The following is a 17,383-nucleotide window of genomic DNA, read 5'->3' as shown; positions in this document are numbered from 1 at the left end:
TGTAGCATTATCATATGGCAGAAGGCATCACATGGTAGAATGGCAAAGAGAGAGCTAAAGAGAACAAGAACCAGAGGGGGCAAATCCACTCCTAAGGTAACACTAATCCATGCATGAGGGCAGAGCCCTCATGACCTAAACAACTCACCTCTTAAAGATTAAAGATCTCACCTCTTAATACTATTATGATGGCAATTAAATTCCAACATGAGTTTTCTAGGAGGCAAACATTCAAACCATCCCATCATATTTAATAGTGAGGCATAGAAAGCTGATTGTGAGTTCTTTGTGAATTGTAGAACTTGTCCACTGAAGGGCATCACAATAGGGTTATCAGGTCATGAGCAGCCTTTTTGTTGTATGACTTCCATTGGTATGTCAGTGCTACAGATTGAACATTCTAAATTCAAAAATCTAAAGTCTGAAATGCTTCACAATCCAAAACGTTTTGAGTGCCAATGTGCTGTTCAAAGGCAATGTTCATTACAACATTTTTGGTTTTAGATTTTCAGATTAGGGATGTTCAATCAGTAAGTATAATAATCCTGATATTCCAAAATTTGAAAAACTTCAAAACACTTCTCATTCCAAGCATTTTGGATAAGGGATACTGAACCTGGATAGGATTACAACTCTTAGTATCTCACTGCCTTTCAAGAGCACATCTAAGTGGTCTTTATTCCCCATGCAACCCAAAGGTAGGGGTGTGTGTGTGTGTGTGTGTGTGTGAGAGAGAGAGAGAGAGAATGTATTGATTGGACACATACAGGTGTGGCAGTGTTGTAAAAATGTAAAGACATCAGGGTAGTAGGACTTGCCCAATATATTGTAGTCAAAAGTGGAGTTGGTTCTAGAACATTGGACTTTTAGTCTAAGGTTCTTTCTACAACTGATGCTCCTCTTGCTTTCCATCAGTGCCTTTATCCGCATAAAACAGATTTTGTGCGTATTTCAGAAATCTGGGAGTAGAGTTTCAAGCACTCTGCGTGAAGGATCAAAATTTTGTCTAATATCTTCTGTTTTAACTTTTTAAAAGCACAAGAATTTTGCCTTTGATTCTATATCCTTGTTTGTTGGTTTCAATGTAACATTTTCTTTTTCCTTTTTTTTTTTTTGAGAGAAGGTCTTGCTCTGTCACCCTGGCTAGAGGCTAGAGTGCAGTGGCATGATCACAGCTAACTGCAGCCTCAAGCCCCTGGGCTCAAGCAATCTGTCTCAGCCCCCCAAGTAGCTGGAACTACAGGCACGCACCACCACACCTGGCTAATATTTTAATTTTTTATAGAGACAGGGTCTCGATATGTTGCCCAGATAGATTTCAAACTCCTGAGCTCAAGCCATCCTCCCACCTTGACCTCCCAAAGTGCTAGGATTACAGGCATACGCCATCGACTGGGCTAGCATTTTTTTAAATCCAAATTTTTGAGTAAAGTCAGTGTACCAGGAAAATATGCTCCCCCACCTCCATGTGACATGCATTTACCTACTCCAGTGGGAAAGCCCTGCCCGTGTGACTAAGAGTTAGGTGAAGAGTTCAAATGCTGTCAGAGAGATTCCCCATCTTCTCCACACACACATGCGTGCACGTGCACACACACACACCCCACACACAATGGTGACTTGAAGAAAGGACATTCTTTCTCTCTCATAACAGTCTTAACATAGTCATGTGGATCTGTTATTGTCGAGGACTTGGCCTCCTTATGTCTTGGTATTCTACCCTTGCTAACATGTATCTCTTACTTGTCTGTTGAAGATGATTAGTACTAAGCCTGCATCCCATCTCAGAGGTGGGGAGGAAGGTATATGGAAGGCTCCTTTAAGGACACAACTCCAAGTTGAGTACATCTTTTCTGGTTATATGCCATTGGCTAGGACTAAGTCCCACACCATACCTGCCTTCAGGGGAGCTGGAACATGTACTTTATTATTACATAAGAAGGAGAGGCCGAATATTGGAAAACAAGCAGCTGTGTCTTTCACTGTGATGCTGCCATCTACAGCTAGAGGTACAAAGAGCACAGGGACATTGTAGTAGCTCACAACAAAGACTCAACATGAGGGCTCTTTCAGTGACCTTTCCTGAAGATTATATGACTCACCTTCCAAGAACTCTCCCTTGAGGGGAAATGTTGATCCCACAGATTGCAGCTAGTTTCCTCAGCCTCAGCTGCTAACCATCCTGTAGACCCTATAAAGGCAGCTGTGTTTCTGGATGGCAGTGGTCAGAGGAACAGCCCTTCCATAAACTGGTGATCTCCACATCATCACGTCTAACGGCCTGTCAAGTATGGGGTGGGGATGGGCCCTTGCTCTTAAGCACCTGTTCATTAACTTTATCATTATTGCTCTTAGCTATCAAGGCTTTCTTAACACTTGGGTCATGCTCCAGAGATGCTAGGTACTGAGTAAGCTCAAAGAGTCACATAGTCAGTGGGGAATCTAGTGGAAGTGTGCATTTGAGACCTCTGGGTTTCCAGGCTTGTAATTCAAGAATTGGGGCAGGTTGGCATTTCACAGAGTTTTGTTTCTATATATCCATGCAACAAGCATAGGTAACACATGGAGTTAGAAATAATTGGGAGGAATTGGCCTGTCTTGAGGCAATGGAAAAAATAGCAAATGTTTTGAAGAGGACACCACAATTTGGGGGTACTGTTAGGCACTTTCCATGAACAGCAGATATAGTGAAACATACAGTAAATTGGATTTTTCGGAATCCAGAAGATTCCCAAGAGAGAAGCCTAGGTAATTTTCTTTTTTTTTAATTCAAAGTTTATTAAATAATACAAACACTGTTCTAAAAAGCAAGAAGTCAGGAAATATTTTCTTAATTAAATAGTGTAGTTGACAATTTTCACATTGACTGCCAGCTACTTTTCCAAGTGTGCATGATTCAAAGAGATTAAATAACCTGCCCAAAGTCACTAGCTAGTAGCCACAGAGCTAGATTTCAAACCTAGGTCTTTCTGGCTATAAAACATACATTGTAACTATTTCATTATATTATACAAAATGGTGAGTAGAGATGACTTCCTTTTATTTTTATTTTTTAGATTAATGTGGCCGCTTATGACTAAACTTAGAGTTCTGGAAATGCAGATGTTCAATGAGATAGTAGTATATACATCTAAGGTAATAACAGGAGTCTTTTTTGTTTGTTTTACTGTTGACATATATTGCCTTGGACTAAGGACTTCATATCACCCTAAATGTACAAAACTGTAATCAGTTCATAGGAAAAGAATTTGTACAAACTACCTTTAAATTTTGTATTAAAATGCTATTACTGTATTGTTGGTATCCTAAATAGGAACATATCCTGTCTTTATGGTGGTTTGCCTAACGTGGTAGTGAGCCCAGTAAGTAGTCGCCATTGTGATTTAGAAGATGCTTAGTATGACTGGGCGCGGTGGCTCACTCCTGTAATCCCAAAACTTTGGGAGGCCGAGGAGGGCAGATCACAAGGTCGGGAGTTCAAGACCATCCTGGCCAATATGGTGAAACCCCGTCTCTACTAAAAATACAAAAATTATCTGAGTGTGGTAGCGCACACCTGTAGTCCCAGCTACTCGGGAGACTGAGGCAGGAGCACTTGAACCCGGGAGGCGGAGGTTGCAGTGAGCCCAGATTGTGCCACTTATTCCAGCCTGGGTGACAGAGTGAGACTCAGTCTCAAAAACAAAAATAAATAAAATAAAATGAAAAGATGCTTAGTATGATGAAAAATTACTAAGAATTTCTGAAAAATTTTCAGGACACCTATTCTTCAAAAGATGGGAAAAAATTTTAAACCTGAACTGGAGTCATGTACATATTAGAGTATTTTATAAACAAAAACATAGTCGATGAGATGTGTCATTAATGTTAAGCAGCAGATTTACTTCCAGAGGATCTCAGGAATGAAGTGTATGACTGTGTGTAACTTTACATTTACTCAACTGGATTAAGATTTTTTTTTAATCGAAATATACCATGCTTTCGAAAAGCCCTCTTGTGCCACATCCAAGAGCAGAATAGGTTCCTTATATAAGGAAACCACAAATCTTGAAAACAGCAGTTTTCCTTGATGTTCTTTGGCCACACTACTGTTTGGTTTAACTAGCATTTCTGGTATTGGAGTTGTTTGAGTCTCAGAATGACTTTGCTTAGAATTTTTATATTTCTGCCAGGCCTCTTCCTGTTGACATACTTGAACTGAATCAAAATTATTTGAGTGATCATCATAAGCATTGTTAAATATAGCATTTGAAAACAGTCTAAGGGTCTGAAATATTAACCTATTCGGGTGTGTTTGCTTGGAATGAAGCAAACCTGGAATGAAGACTGTTTGAAACTATATTTGTTTTTAGAATACAATCTGAAAAAGGCTTTAAAAATTCTGAGGCTCAGTAAAGTTTTAAAATAGTAATTATTTATATCTCAACATCTCACATGCCAAGGCATTTTATGTAGTGGAAGTGGGGAAGGTGGTAGAATCACTACATTTTAAAAATATGCAGCTATGTCCTCATTTTAAGGAAGATTATACCTAAATACCATTTCTATTTTTATATCAGGATCACCTATGAACAGGATTAAGGAAATCCTCATTATCTTTCCAAAACTAAACAATTGATATAAAATGTAACATTCGTGTCATTGTTTTTCATTCTGAGTGATAAACCATAAAATGTTTCTTGGAAATATGTATGTACCATATGCTGAAAATGAGTACATTTCTGACAGGGAAATGAACTACCTGTACTGTCATTTAGCTCTTGAGCAAAGTGTGGATTCCACTTTTTAAATTCTTTAAAGTTATAAGTGCCTGACCAAGAGGCTATAGAGCTAAAAGATTTATAGCCAAATAATTAGGAGCCACTGCTAATGAAAAAGCAAACAAATTTAAAAGACAATATATCTGAGTATGTATATATTATACTCTAAGTATGATATATCTTTAAAAGTGTCTCTGATATTATAATGAGAATTAATAGGAAATTGTAGGTAGTGTCTTCTCCAGTTTTGTGTGTGTGTGTGTGTGTGTGTGTGTCTGTGATGAAGTTTTACTGTGTTGCCCAGGCTTGTCTCAAACTCTGGGGATCAAGCAGTCCTCCCACCTTAGCCTCCCAAGTAGCTAGACTGTGTCACCAAGTCCAGCTATCCCAGTTTTTATGAAACACTTCTGTAAAGGAAAATACCCTTTCCTGTTAACTAATTCCTAAATTCATTCAAGAAGAAATTCAACTCAGTTTTCAATTGTTTTGTTCTGTTGTCTATGGAATGTTAGGTTTAGTGACTTAGATTAACGAGTTCTAAAACCAGGTTACCTAGATTGTACGCAGGCCCCTCTGCTTACCGCTCTGTAACCCCAGGCAGAGTATTGACCTTCCTAAGCCTCCATTTCTTCAGCAAGAGTAGGCTTATAGTACCTGGAGCCCAGAGATATTTGGGCATTAAGTAATGTAATATGTATGACATGCCTGGCACTTCTAAGTACACAGTAAACCTCAGCTCATGTTATGATAGTGGTGGGGTTTTCCTTTATACAGAAAGAGAACTTCATTTTACAGTAACAGTAATTAACTGTTAGTATTAAAACTGTCAATAAAATGGTAATGAACTGTTACTCTAAAACAAAACATTTATAAATATGGACCCCATCAGAACTACAGTTTTAGTGTTCAAAGCATCATCTACATTGAGAAACTGTTTTGAGGGGCAAATCATTGCTGTACTTGTGAACCTAGCTCTGTGTCACGCAAAACTGTTACTGCTCAGACGACTAGGTCAGGGCCTGGGCATGCCAAAATGAGCAACGTGGTCTCTGCCCTTACAGAATTTACAGTGTGGGAGTGGAGATAGTTGAGAATATAAATAACCCAGGGGAGTGAAGGGGTGAACAGAGCAAGTAGGAAAGTGTTGATCTTGGACTGCTTATGAAAATACTCAGCCACGGGCTTCCAAAATAGGACACTGCAGCTATAGTCTGAGACCCCTTCAAATATTATCCAAACAGCATGCTCTTCCTGAGAGAGGGTGGGCTGTGTGGGGAAGCCTGACAGTCCTGATGTGGTGATCTGGGAAGGGGTGGTGTCCAGGTAACTGTTAACCGAAGATGTGATATGAACATATACATTTATGGAGTACTGAAATCATTTTAAGTGAGCAAACCCTGCCTTTGGTAGTCCCAGATAAAGCTCCAGTTTTTCCCTAAGACCACACTTAGCTCATAGCTGTACTTTTTATCACAAACAGAAGAAACAGATATTTTGGGGAGAATAGGTCTCAACCTTACCTACATATTGGAATCACTTGAGGACCTTCAAAACAAAACAAAACAAAACAAAAACCTCATGCCTGGGCCCCTCCCCAGGGGTTCTGATTTAACTGCACCCAGGCATCAGTGTTTTTAAAACTCTCTAGGTGATTCCAATGTGCAGCCAAGGTTGAGAACCACTCTTCCTCCCTATCCTAGGTTTTATTTCCCCCCAGGTGTTCCCTAATAAATTTCAGGAGACTAGCTCAGCCAAAGTCTGTCAACAGGTTTTCCAATCAGAAGTTATTAATTTAATACCAGTCCATGTGTTTTCCCTTTGAAAACATGTGCACTTTCTGCGTTTCAGTAAGTAACGTTGGCTTCTGGAGAAATACTCATCTTAAGCTCCTAGTGGAGCAAAAGAACCTTTCTCATCCAGCACCCGGCCTCCAGTCAGCAAGCTCACCATCAAAACATGATTCACTGTCCTGTTTTTCACATCTCCTTGGCATGACCAACCCTCGGATTTCATCCTGCAACCATTTATTTGGTCATTTAACAATGGGTTGTTTCTTCCTAAATCTCTCATGCAGCAATTTAAAGCCTGTAATGTGCAAAGTTGAAGCATTTTTGTATTTGGCACTGAAGTCTGTCCATGGACGTCCAGGCTCTGGACTCCTCTGGTAGCCTTTTGTATTCCTTTGCTTGTCTCAATTTACATAGTGTTTCTTTGTGTTTTGTATTCCAAGTTTCAGTTATTTACTAATCAGCATAATCACCAATAGATTACATCAAAATGATTTCATGCATTCAGAGGAGAGAAGTATTTCCTGGTTAAGCGGAAAATTGTGTGGATGGCTTCTGGAAGACCTTGATGTGAAACATTTGTTAGAAATCTGGACCTTCTTTCTTCAGTTTGCTGTAATCCACATTCACTGAGTAGAACTTGTATTGATCATCGGGACCCAGTTTGTTCCAGGGCTCTAGATTATTCTTTCTGTCCCAACTAACATCTGGACTGAACAATGCCAGACACGAGAGATATAGTGCTGCTCCAGTACCTCTAGCTCCAATAAATACAAAGCGGGGGATCAAGCTTAGATGCTTCTTGGATTGAGTGATGATCTGGCAGACCATGTTTGCTGCAGAGGCCTCCAATTGGAAGGGAGAGAACCAGTTTAGCCACTAGGCTCTGGACTAAGTAGTATCTCCATAGTGTTTTTTTTTTTTTTTTTTTTTTTTTTGAGACGGAGTCTCGCTCTGTCGCCCAGGCTGGAGTGCTGTGGCCCGATCTCAGCTCACTGCAAGCTCCGTCTCCCAGGTTTACGCCATTCTCCTGCCTCAGCCTCCGGAGTAGCTGGGACTACAGGCGCCCGCCACCTCGCCCGGCTGGTTTTTTGTATTTTTAGTAGAGATGGGGTTTCACCGTATTAGCCAGGATGGTCTCGATCTCCTGACCTCATGATCTGCCCGTCTCGGCCTCCCAAAGTGCTGGGATTACAGGCTTGAGCCACCACGCCCAGCCTCCATAGTGTTTCTTTATAGGTTCTGTTTCTACCACTTTACTCTTTTAATTAACAGATATCTACTGAATGACAAATATGGGCCAGACGCTCTTCTGGGCATTAGGGACAAAACATTTTCCAAATTGAACAAAAATTTCTGCCCTCCTGGGACTTGCATTCAAGAGGGAGGAGAAAGAAAAGGAAATGCATAATTAGCTAAAATATATATGGTATGTTCAAAGGTGTTAAGTGCTATAGAGAAAAATAAGGCAGGGCAGGAGGAAAGGGAGTGCTATGGCTGAGATACGGTGTGATATTAAATCGGCTTTGCAGTATTATTCAAATAAGAGGGTGAAGGCTTGGAACAGAGGAGTAGTGATGGAAATGGCAAAAAGTGGTTGAAATCTGGGCAAGTTTCAGCAAGGCCTAAAGAAGATGAAGGATTGAGCCCTGCAGATACCAGGAAGATGAGAATTCCAGACAGAGGCGTTGCAAAGGCAAAAGCAGGAGTGAATCTGGGATGCCAATAAGCCACTATAACAAGGGCATCCAATCTTTTGGCCTCCCTGGGCCACCTTGGAAGAAGAATTGTCTTGGGCCACACATAAAACGATAGCTAACGATAGCTGATGAGCTGAAAGAAAAAGAAATCACAAAATCTCATAATGTTTTAGGAAAGCCTACAAATTTCTGTTGGGTCATGTTTAAAGCCATCCTGGGCCACATGCGGTCTGCAGGCCACAGATTGGACAAGCTTGTGCTAGAAGGCCCAGTGTGGCTGGAGCAAAGCAAGTGTGCAGGAGAGAACTATGAGACTGGTGTGGGGTGGGAGTGAGATTGCAGGGGGCCTTTTAGGACTTTTGTAAAGATTTTGGCTTTTTCACTGAGTGAGATGGAGAATTATTAGAGGATTTTGAATGGAGAAGAAACCCAGGATCATTCTGGTTGCTCACTTGAGACGACTCTAGGGGTCGTTGGTAGAAGTGGAGAGACTAGTCAGGAAGATATTGCAATAATCTAATTGAGAGATGATGGTGGGTTGGATCGGGGTGGTAGTTAAAAGATGGGTCAGAAATCGTTGGAATCTGAATATATTTTTGTAGGTAAAATTTTTTGCCCTTAAATGTCTATGTAATATTTTTCCATATTTCTCGTAAAATAGAGCCCTAAACTCCAGTAAGGGACCTGAATAATGCTAGTTATAGCAAAAGGTTAACTCTCTGACTCTTGAATACCACAAATTTAGTATCGTGTTGTCTTCCCCACCATGTGGTAGATATTATTTCCCTTTGTTTCTTTTATTTTTATTTTTTTTAATTATACTTTAAGTTCTGGGATACATGTACAGAACCTGCGGGTTTGTTACATAGGTATACACGTGCCATGGTGGTTTGCTGTGCCCATCAACCCGTCATCTACATTAGGTATTTCTTCTAATGCTATCCCTCCCCCAGACCCCACCCACCAGCAAGCCTCAGTGTGTGATGTTCCCCTCTCTGTGTCCATGTGTTCTCATTGTTCAACTCCCACTTATGAGTGAGAACATGTGGTGTTTGGTTTTCTGTTCTTGTGTTAGTTTGCTGAGAATTATGGTTTCCAGCTTCATCCATGTCCCTGCAAAGGACATGAACTCATCCTTTTTTATGGCTGCATAGTATTCCATGGTGTATAATGTGCCACATTTTCTTTATCCAGTCTATCATTGATGGGCATTTGGGTTGGTTCCAAGTCTTTGCTATTATGAACAGTGACGCAATAAACCTACATACACATGTGCCTTTATAGTAGAATGATTTATAATCCTTTGGGCATAGATCCAGTAATGGGATTGCTGGGTCAAATGGTATTTATGGTTCTAGATCCTTGAGGAATTGCCACACTGTCTTCCACAACGGTTGAACTAATTTACACTTCCACCAACAGTGTAAAAGTGTTCCTGTTTCTCCACATCCTCTCCAGCATCTGTTGTTTCCTGACTTTTTAATGATCGCCATTCTAACTGGTGTGAGATGGTATCTCATTGTGGTTTTGATTTGTATTTCTCTAATGACCAGTAATGATGAGCTTTTTTTCATATGTTTGTTGGCTGCATAAATGTCTTCTTTTGAGAAGTGTCTATTCATATCCTTCGCCCACTTTTTGATGATGTTGATTTTTGTCTTGTAAACTTGTTTAAATTCTTTGTAGATTCTGGGTATTAGCCCTTTGTCAGATGAATAGATTGCAGAAATTTTCTCCCATTCTGTATGTTGCCTATTCACCCCGATGACAGTTTTTGTTTGCTTGTTTGTTTTTGCTGTGCAGAAGCTCTTTAGTTTAATTAGAACCCATTTGTCAATTTTGGCTTTTGTTGCCATTGCTTTTGGTGTTTTAGTCATGAAGTCTTTGCCCATGCTTATGTCCTGAATGGTATTGCGTAGATTTTCTTCTAGGGTTTTTATGGTTTTAGGTCTTACATTTAAGTCTTTAATCCATCTTGAGTTAATTTTTATATAAGCTGTAAGGAAGGGGTGCAGTTTCAGTTTTCTGCATATGGCTAGCCAGTTTTCCCAACACCATTTACTAAAGAGGGAACCCTTTCCCCATGGGTTGTTTTTGTCAGGTTTGTCAAAGATCAGATGGTTATAGAGGTGTGGTGGTATTTCTGAGGCCTCTGTTCTGTTCCATTGGTCTATACATGTGTTTTGGTACCAGTACCATGCTGTTTTGATTATTGCAGCCTTGCAGTATAGTTTGAAGTCAAGTAGCGTGATGCCTCCAGCTTTGTTCTTTTGGCTTAGGATTGTCTTGACTATGTGAGCTCTTTTTTGGTTACATATGAAATTTAAAGTAGTTTTTTCTAATTATGTGAAGAAAGTCACTGGTAACTTGATGGTGATAGCATTGCATCTATAAATTACTTTGGGCAATATGGCCATTTTCATGATATTGATTCCTTCTATCCATTGCATGGAATGTTTTTATATTTGTTTGTGTCCTCTCTTATTTCCTTGAGCGGTAGTTTATAGTTCTCCTTGAAGAGGTTCTTCACATCCCTTGTAAGTTGTGTTACTAGGTATTTTATTCTCTTTGTAGTAATTGTGAATGGGAGTTCACTCATGATTTGACTGTTTGTCTATTATTAATGTATAGAAATGCTTGTGATTTTTACACATTGATTTTGTATCCTGAGACTCTGCTGAAGTTGCTTATCAGCTTAGGGAGATGACGATGGGGTTTTCTAAATATACAATCATGTCATCTGCAAACAGAGACAGTTTGAGTTCCTCTCTTCCTATTTGAATATCCTTTATTTCATTCTCTTGCCTTATTGCCCTGGCCAGAACTTCCAATACTACGTTGAATAGGAGTGGTGAGAGAAGGCATCTTGTCTTGTGCCTGTTTTCAAACGGAATGCTTTCAGCTTTTCCCATTAGTTATGATATTCGCTGTGGGTTTGTCATAAATAGCTCTTATTATTTTGAGATACGTCCCATCAATACCTAGTTTATTGAGAGTTTTTAGCATGAAGGGGTGTTGAGTTTTGTTGAAGGCCTTTTCTACATCTATTGCAATCATCATGTGGTTTTTGTCATTGGTTCTGTTTATGTGATGGATTATGTTTATTGATTTGCATATGTTTAGGCCTAGGTTAATATACATGTTGGTGTCTTCATTTTTAGTTAAAAAGTTTAAAAAGCAAAATATAATAATTTAATAACAAAAAGCTTACTGAATAAGGAATAAAATATATTTTTGTTCAGTTATAAAATGTGTTTGTGTTTTAAGCCAAATGTTATTATGGAAGTGTCAGAAAGTTAAGAATGTTTAAAGTTTAAAAAGTAAAAAAGTTGCAATAACCTACAGTTTATTATTGAAGAAAGAAAAATATTTTTTATAAATTTAGTGTAGCCTAGGTGTACAGTGTTTGTTATTAGAAAGTCTGCGGCAGTGCAAAGTAACATCCTAGGCCCTCACATTCACTCACCACTCACTTGCTGACCCATCCAGAGCACCTTCCAGTCCTGCAAACTCCATTCGTGGTAAGTGCCCTATACAGGTGTACTATTTTTAATCTTTTATGCTTTTTTTATTGTACCTCTCCTATGTTTAGATACACAAATACTATTGTGTTGCAGTTACCTACAGGATTCAGTACAGGAAAATGCTGTACAGATTTATAGCCTAGGCGCAAGAGGCCAAACCCTGTAGCCTAAGTGTATAGTAGGCTACACCGTCTCGGACTGTATAAGTACACTCTATGACCTCCACATGACAAAATTGCCTAATGATGCGTTTCTCAGAACATGTCCCCGTTGTTAAACAACATATGACTGCATTTTGACTGAAACGATCAATGATCGCTATTGCACTGCTGTTGCTTAATAAACATGTACATTCCCTTCTTGCAGTCTTCGCCTTATTCCATGGTAGGTCCCTAGAAGTTGACAGAGGCCGGCAATATGAGTAGAGGAAAAAACATGATACTGTTAATAATATAAAGGCACCCATGATTCAAGACAAATGAGGCCCAGGGCACCTCTTGTCCCACTCCTCTCCTTAATTCCTTCTCCCAACTCTAAGTAAGATAGAATTGTCTTTTTCCAGCTCCATGCAGATCTCAGGGGGCCTCTTATGACTTCTTCGCTTCCTCTTTGCCCCTAAACAGAGTGCAAGTATCATGAGAAAATGCAGAGTGGTACAAAAGATATCTGGTGTTCTCTTCCTCAAAACCAAGTGCACCTTACTCTAATTTCTGGTAGTCACATAAACATTTCTGTTATTCATTTTAATAACTGGCAGAATTTCAGATTAAGTAGATGCTCATTTCTCATTTTATTGGTTCAGCAATTACTTACTGAATACTCTTTATGTGCCAGATACTGTTCTAGGCTCTGGGAGACACAAGTGAACAAAATAAAGTCCCCATTTCTTAGGAGCTTACCTTATGATGCAGCAGAGAGACAGAAGTACAACTAAATGAGTAATACCTGTATAGTACATCTGATAAAGATAATGCTATTGAGGAAAGCAACTTAGGGAATGAAAAATGGAGTGCTGGGATGGCATGCTCTTGCTTTTGGTGAGTTGGTATTAATATTTTCAATAGGGTAGCCAGAAAAGGTGTCTCCAATAATGATATATGTGTAGAGACCTGAAGGAAGTGAGAAAACAATATTCATGCCAATATCTGGTGGCAGAATGCTCCTTGCTACAGGAAGTCCTTAGATAGTTTTCCCCTCTCTATATGCTCCCTAGGTGGTTTCATCCTACCACTTTTTATAACCCTAATGACTCCCAAACTTCTATCTCTATCCCAGATCTTTCCTATCTTTAGTCCAGTATATCCAGCTGTTTGTGGAGCCCCTCCACTTGGGGGTCTAGTAGACATCTCAAATTTCAGATGTCTCTATCCAAACTCCTTATTCCCCACTCCCTAAACCTACTTTCTGTAGCCTCTCACTCTCTTTATAAAATGGCAACTCCATTATTTCGGCTTCTCGACTTAAAAATATTGGACTCATATTGATTCTTCTGTCTCAAACCTCACACCCAGTCCATCAGCCAGAGCATGAGTTACTTATATTAGGAAAAACTAAAAAAGGAGTAAACCTGGGGCAGTGGGAGGAAGAAATTTAGGTAAAATACAAAGGAGAGCAGTAATAGACCTACTTGCTGGGCAGTGTTTGATGGGATGAGGAAAATCTAAGCTGAGGGCATTTGAGCCTTGGAACTCAGGTTGCTGAGAAATCACATCCTAAGCCACATTCCCTCAAAAGAGCTAAAACTTTAAAGTGGTTTGCTATGTTTTGATATCTCTTAATATCAAGAGTGAGTTAGTTGGCAAAACTCAAGCTGTCAACCCATGGATTAGAAAGAGACTTTAGGTACCCATAAGAATATTTTACATAAAGTTTACCTAAAGTATTTTCTATTTCCTGCTTCTGGAAATATTGTGGGAGCTGGATGGAGAAGCCAGAAGTGCAAAGTCATAACAATAATTTTAACAAACAGCATTTGAACCAGTCATAGAAAAACAAATGTTCGTTGTTGGCGTATCTACAATAAAGCAAAACACTTAGCTGAAACATCAGGGAAGGGAGGATGCTGATAAATTTCATGGGGTAAAAGATGGTTAAATACTGAAGTATCTTGATTATATTAATTTGAACAAGGAAAAGGAAGTAAGTGGTCACTGTCCTTCTGTTTTCATTTGGTATATATTTCCCAGTATTCAAATTCTCAGTATAGAAGGCTCTCGCTGTTTTGCTGCACCAAGTTCCTGGAAATCACATACAGATCCCCCTAAAGGAGATTGGAACAGTGCAATATTTGGGGACTGCATTCTCCACCCAAGGACTTAGCATCAAATGAAAAACAGGTATAACCAAGAGCATAACACAAAAGAGCTTCAGTGGCTCTGGTAAAATTTTATTTTTTTAGCTATTTATTATAGAAGGGTGAGTTTCACCCTAGTGACTTCTTCGTGGACAGAAGCAGAATCCTTTATAACTTCTAAAAAGATCATTTCTCAGACCGGATTTCTCTCAGTGTCAGATTTTAGGCTACAGTGTTCAAGTCACAAATATGATTTCTCTGAATGCAATCCTGAAAGAGGTGAATTTCCAAATAGGTCCTTTTGCCAATGGATATCAAGTCTAAATTTCCCATAAAGGAGATTGTTAGAAACTAAAATAATTTCCCTCTTTAAGTGAAATGAGCTTGGACATTGGAATCTGAAAGCCCTGAGTTGGAATTTTTGCTATGCCCTTCACAGGCTTTCCAATCTTGGAGAAATTATTTAATCTCTCTTTGTATGTTTCCTCTTCTGTACAGCAAAGATAATACCTACTTCAAGGGTTTAATGTGGAGGTTCAACAGATAACATTTTTCATGCCTGGCAGTTAGTAAGCATGATAACATTATATGTCAATTATATACCTTTTCTTTCGTATTTAACCAACACAATTTTTTAAAGTTTATTTCTTCTGTTTTTATAAAGAATTCTATTTTAGTGTGGTACCTCAAGTTAGGACAGAAGTCTCCAAACACTGATAAATTCTTATTCTTAAGAGTAAACTTCATTATTCACAATAACGAAGATGTAAAAATAACCAAAATGTCCATTGACAGATGAATAGAGAAAGAAAATGTAGTATATACCCACAATGGAATACTACTCAGCCTTTAAAAATCAGGAAATTCTGCAATATGTGACAACATGGATGAATGAGGACATTCTGATAAGTGAAATAAGCCAGTCACAGAAAAATATATGATTCCATATATGAAGTATCTAAAATAATCAAATTAATAAAATCAAAGAGAACACTGGTGGTTGCCAGGGGCTGGGGAGAGGGGGAAATGGGGAGCTATTAATACTAATCAATGGGCATAAAGTTTCTGTTTGCAACATGAGTAAGCTTTAAAGATCTGCTGTACAACATTGTACCTGTAGTTACCCAAACTGTGTGGTATGCTTAAAATTTTAAGCGGGTAGATCTTACGTTATGCTCTTACCAAAATAAAATGTTTAAAAATCATGAACTCCTTACAATTATGAAATGTGATTGTCATCTCTATTGCTAATATTAGTAGCTGTCATCTATTGAGTGCTAATTCCTGCCTAGTACCACTGTTAGTGTTTGCCACTCTTACGTGCTTCCCCAGCAATCCTGTGAAGCAAGATACTATTCTTTTCCCCATTTTCAAGATGAGAAAACAGAAGGATTAAGTAAGTTTCTTGTAGTCACCCAGCTTACAAGTGACAGAGTCAGGATACAGACCCAGGCACCCTGACTTCAGTGCTATGCTCCCAACCACTGTGATTCTAAAGTATCATTTTTATATTCTAGTACTATATTAATATGATTGTCTGCCCTCTAGAGGAGTCATTTATTGCCTTAATAACCAATGACAGATCTCCTCCAAAAAAGTAGAGATTGGGCATGGAAAATGTAACCTAGGAGGATGTTTCTATTTCTTATGTTTGTTTCTTTTTTCTTTTGCCTTTTCCTGTAGTAAAACCAGATCTTTAGAATGAGTGGAGATTCTATGTCATTTGCAGAAAAATGAGTGGGTAGAAATAATCTATAATGTTTAACATTTTTAATTATTTAAGATTATATATAACTGAAGGAAATCTCATTTGATCCCTGCAAACCCTTTCCCATTCTCCTCATTTAATTCTGTGAGTCAAAAAAAGAAAGGTCCAGAATAGTTATTAGATCAGCTTAGTTCTTATTATTAATACCATGCTTTCACTCCTTTGGATATTTTCTGTATTTAATCCCTTTACATGTTTTTTGCATGTTGCCATGGTAAAGCTCATTCCATGATGTGAGGGACCCTAGTGCTGAAGAAGGTTTTCTTAGCGTTAAACCACGCATTTTCATTTCCGCATTTTATCTTGGTGTTACCAGGGCAACCCAAATCATTTCATTTTCTCTTTGAAGCTGATGCCCTTAGCCTGTTAAACCCTCATGCTGACTCATTCATATTCTTGCCATTTTTTTTCTAGTTTAATTCTGGTAACTACTTTCTTTACAACATATGTTTTCTGCTTTTCTTTCTATAATCATAACAGCTAATGCATTGTTGGTGTAGTGGTTAAATATTTGCTGGTGGGGGAGGGATTTACAAATCCCACTGAAGATTGAAAAAGAGCTGTGGACTTTCTCATCAGAAAAATATCTGTTTAAAAAATAATGGATGAAAATATTGAATATATAGAAGTTTATTCAAGTATCTCTTATACAAATCTATTGGTTCTTAGCTTTTGAATAGCAAGTTGCAAGAGTTTATACAGCAAGGAATTTATCAAAAAAACTATCTGAATCTATTGCATCTTTAAATTTAGATTGTGAAAGTGAAGGTATCTGGTTATTTCTGTTTTCATATCTTCATCCCAGGGCAGTCCCATGCTTGGTTTTATACCCCGTTTGTCTCTGGCATGTCTCTTGGCAAACCACCTGCAGGAGTTAAAAAGCTAGTTGGTATGTATCTTTTCCAGTGCTGGCCTGGCTTATGCAAGCCCCTTGGGTTTGAATCAGTATAAAGAGCTGAGGAGCAAAGAAAGGGGATAATACATTTTTTGGTTTCCTTGTTTGTAGATCTGTTACTCACATATGCTCTTTTTTTTCTTTCTTTGTATTTTTTAGAGATGAGGTCTGGCTCTGTCACTCAGGCTGGAGTGCAGTGGCTATTCATGGGTACCATCATAGTTCATTGCATCTTTAAACTCCTGGTCTCAAATGGTTCTCTTGCCTCAGTCACTCGAGTGGTCAAATATTCTACTACAGCTTTTTATTTATCTTCTATCCCCAGGGCTTGGCACTGAGTAGTTAGGTAAAATGTGTTGAAAAAGGTTAGGGAGGGAAGAAGGTTAGAGAGGAGGAAGGGAGAAAAGGAAAGAGGAAGGGCATACTCAAGGAAGGGAAGAAGAAAAAGAGAAAATTTAAAAACAGATCAAAGGAGACTATCCTCCGAGCAAAGACAATCGCTCTGTATAGCTCAAAAGTCAGTTCCTAAGGAAGAATTCTAGGTAGATTTGAGTGAGGGGCCCTCATGGCAGGCTGGCACACATTTGGATAAATACAGGGGAGTAAAGACATGGTTGACCCACATGTTGCTGTGTGTGTTCAGTCTCAGGAGATTG

The 17,383-nt window shown here is 38.8% G+C and overlaps 1 protein-coding gene and 1 pseudogene across 3 annotated transcripts in view; one reads left to right on the top strand and one right to left on the bottom strand.

Annotated features, from left to right (window-relative positions):
* Window positions 1-17,383, top strand: part of LRRC8C (leucine rich repeat containing 8 VRAC subunit C) — a 119,369-nt gene that overhangs the window by 23,412 nt on the left and 78,574 nt on the right. The window lies entirely within an intron of this gene.
* Window positions 7,130-7,383, bottom strand: LOC111539944 (annotated as a pseudogene).

Source organism: Piliocolobus tephrosceles, chromosome 1 (assembly GCF_002776525.5).
Source record: "Piliocolobus tephrosceles isolate RC106 chromosome 1, ASM277652v3, whole genome shotgun sequence".
In the NCBI taxonomy this organism is placed as follows: Eukaryota; Metazoa; Chordata; class Mammalia; order Primates; family Cercopithecidae; genus Piliocolobus; species Piliocolobus tephrosceles.
Note: the sequence above shows the minus strand (reverse complement) of the source record. Positions and strands in the feature narration are given on the sequence as shown.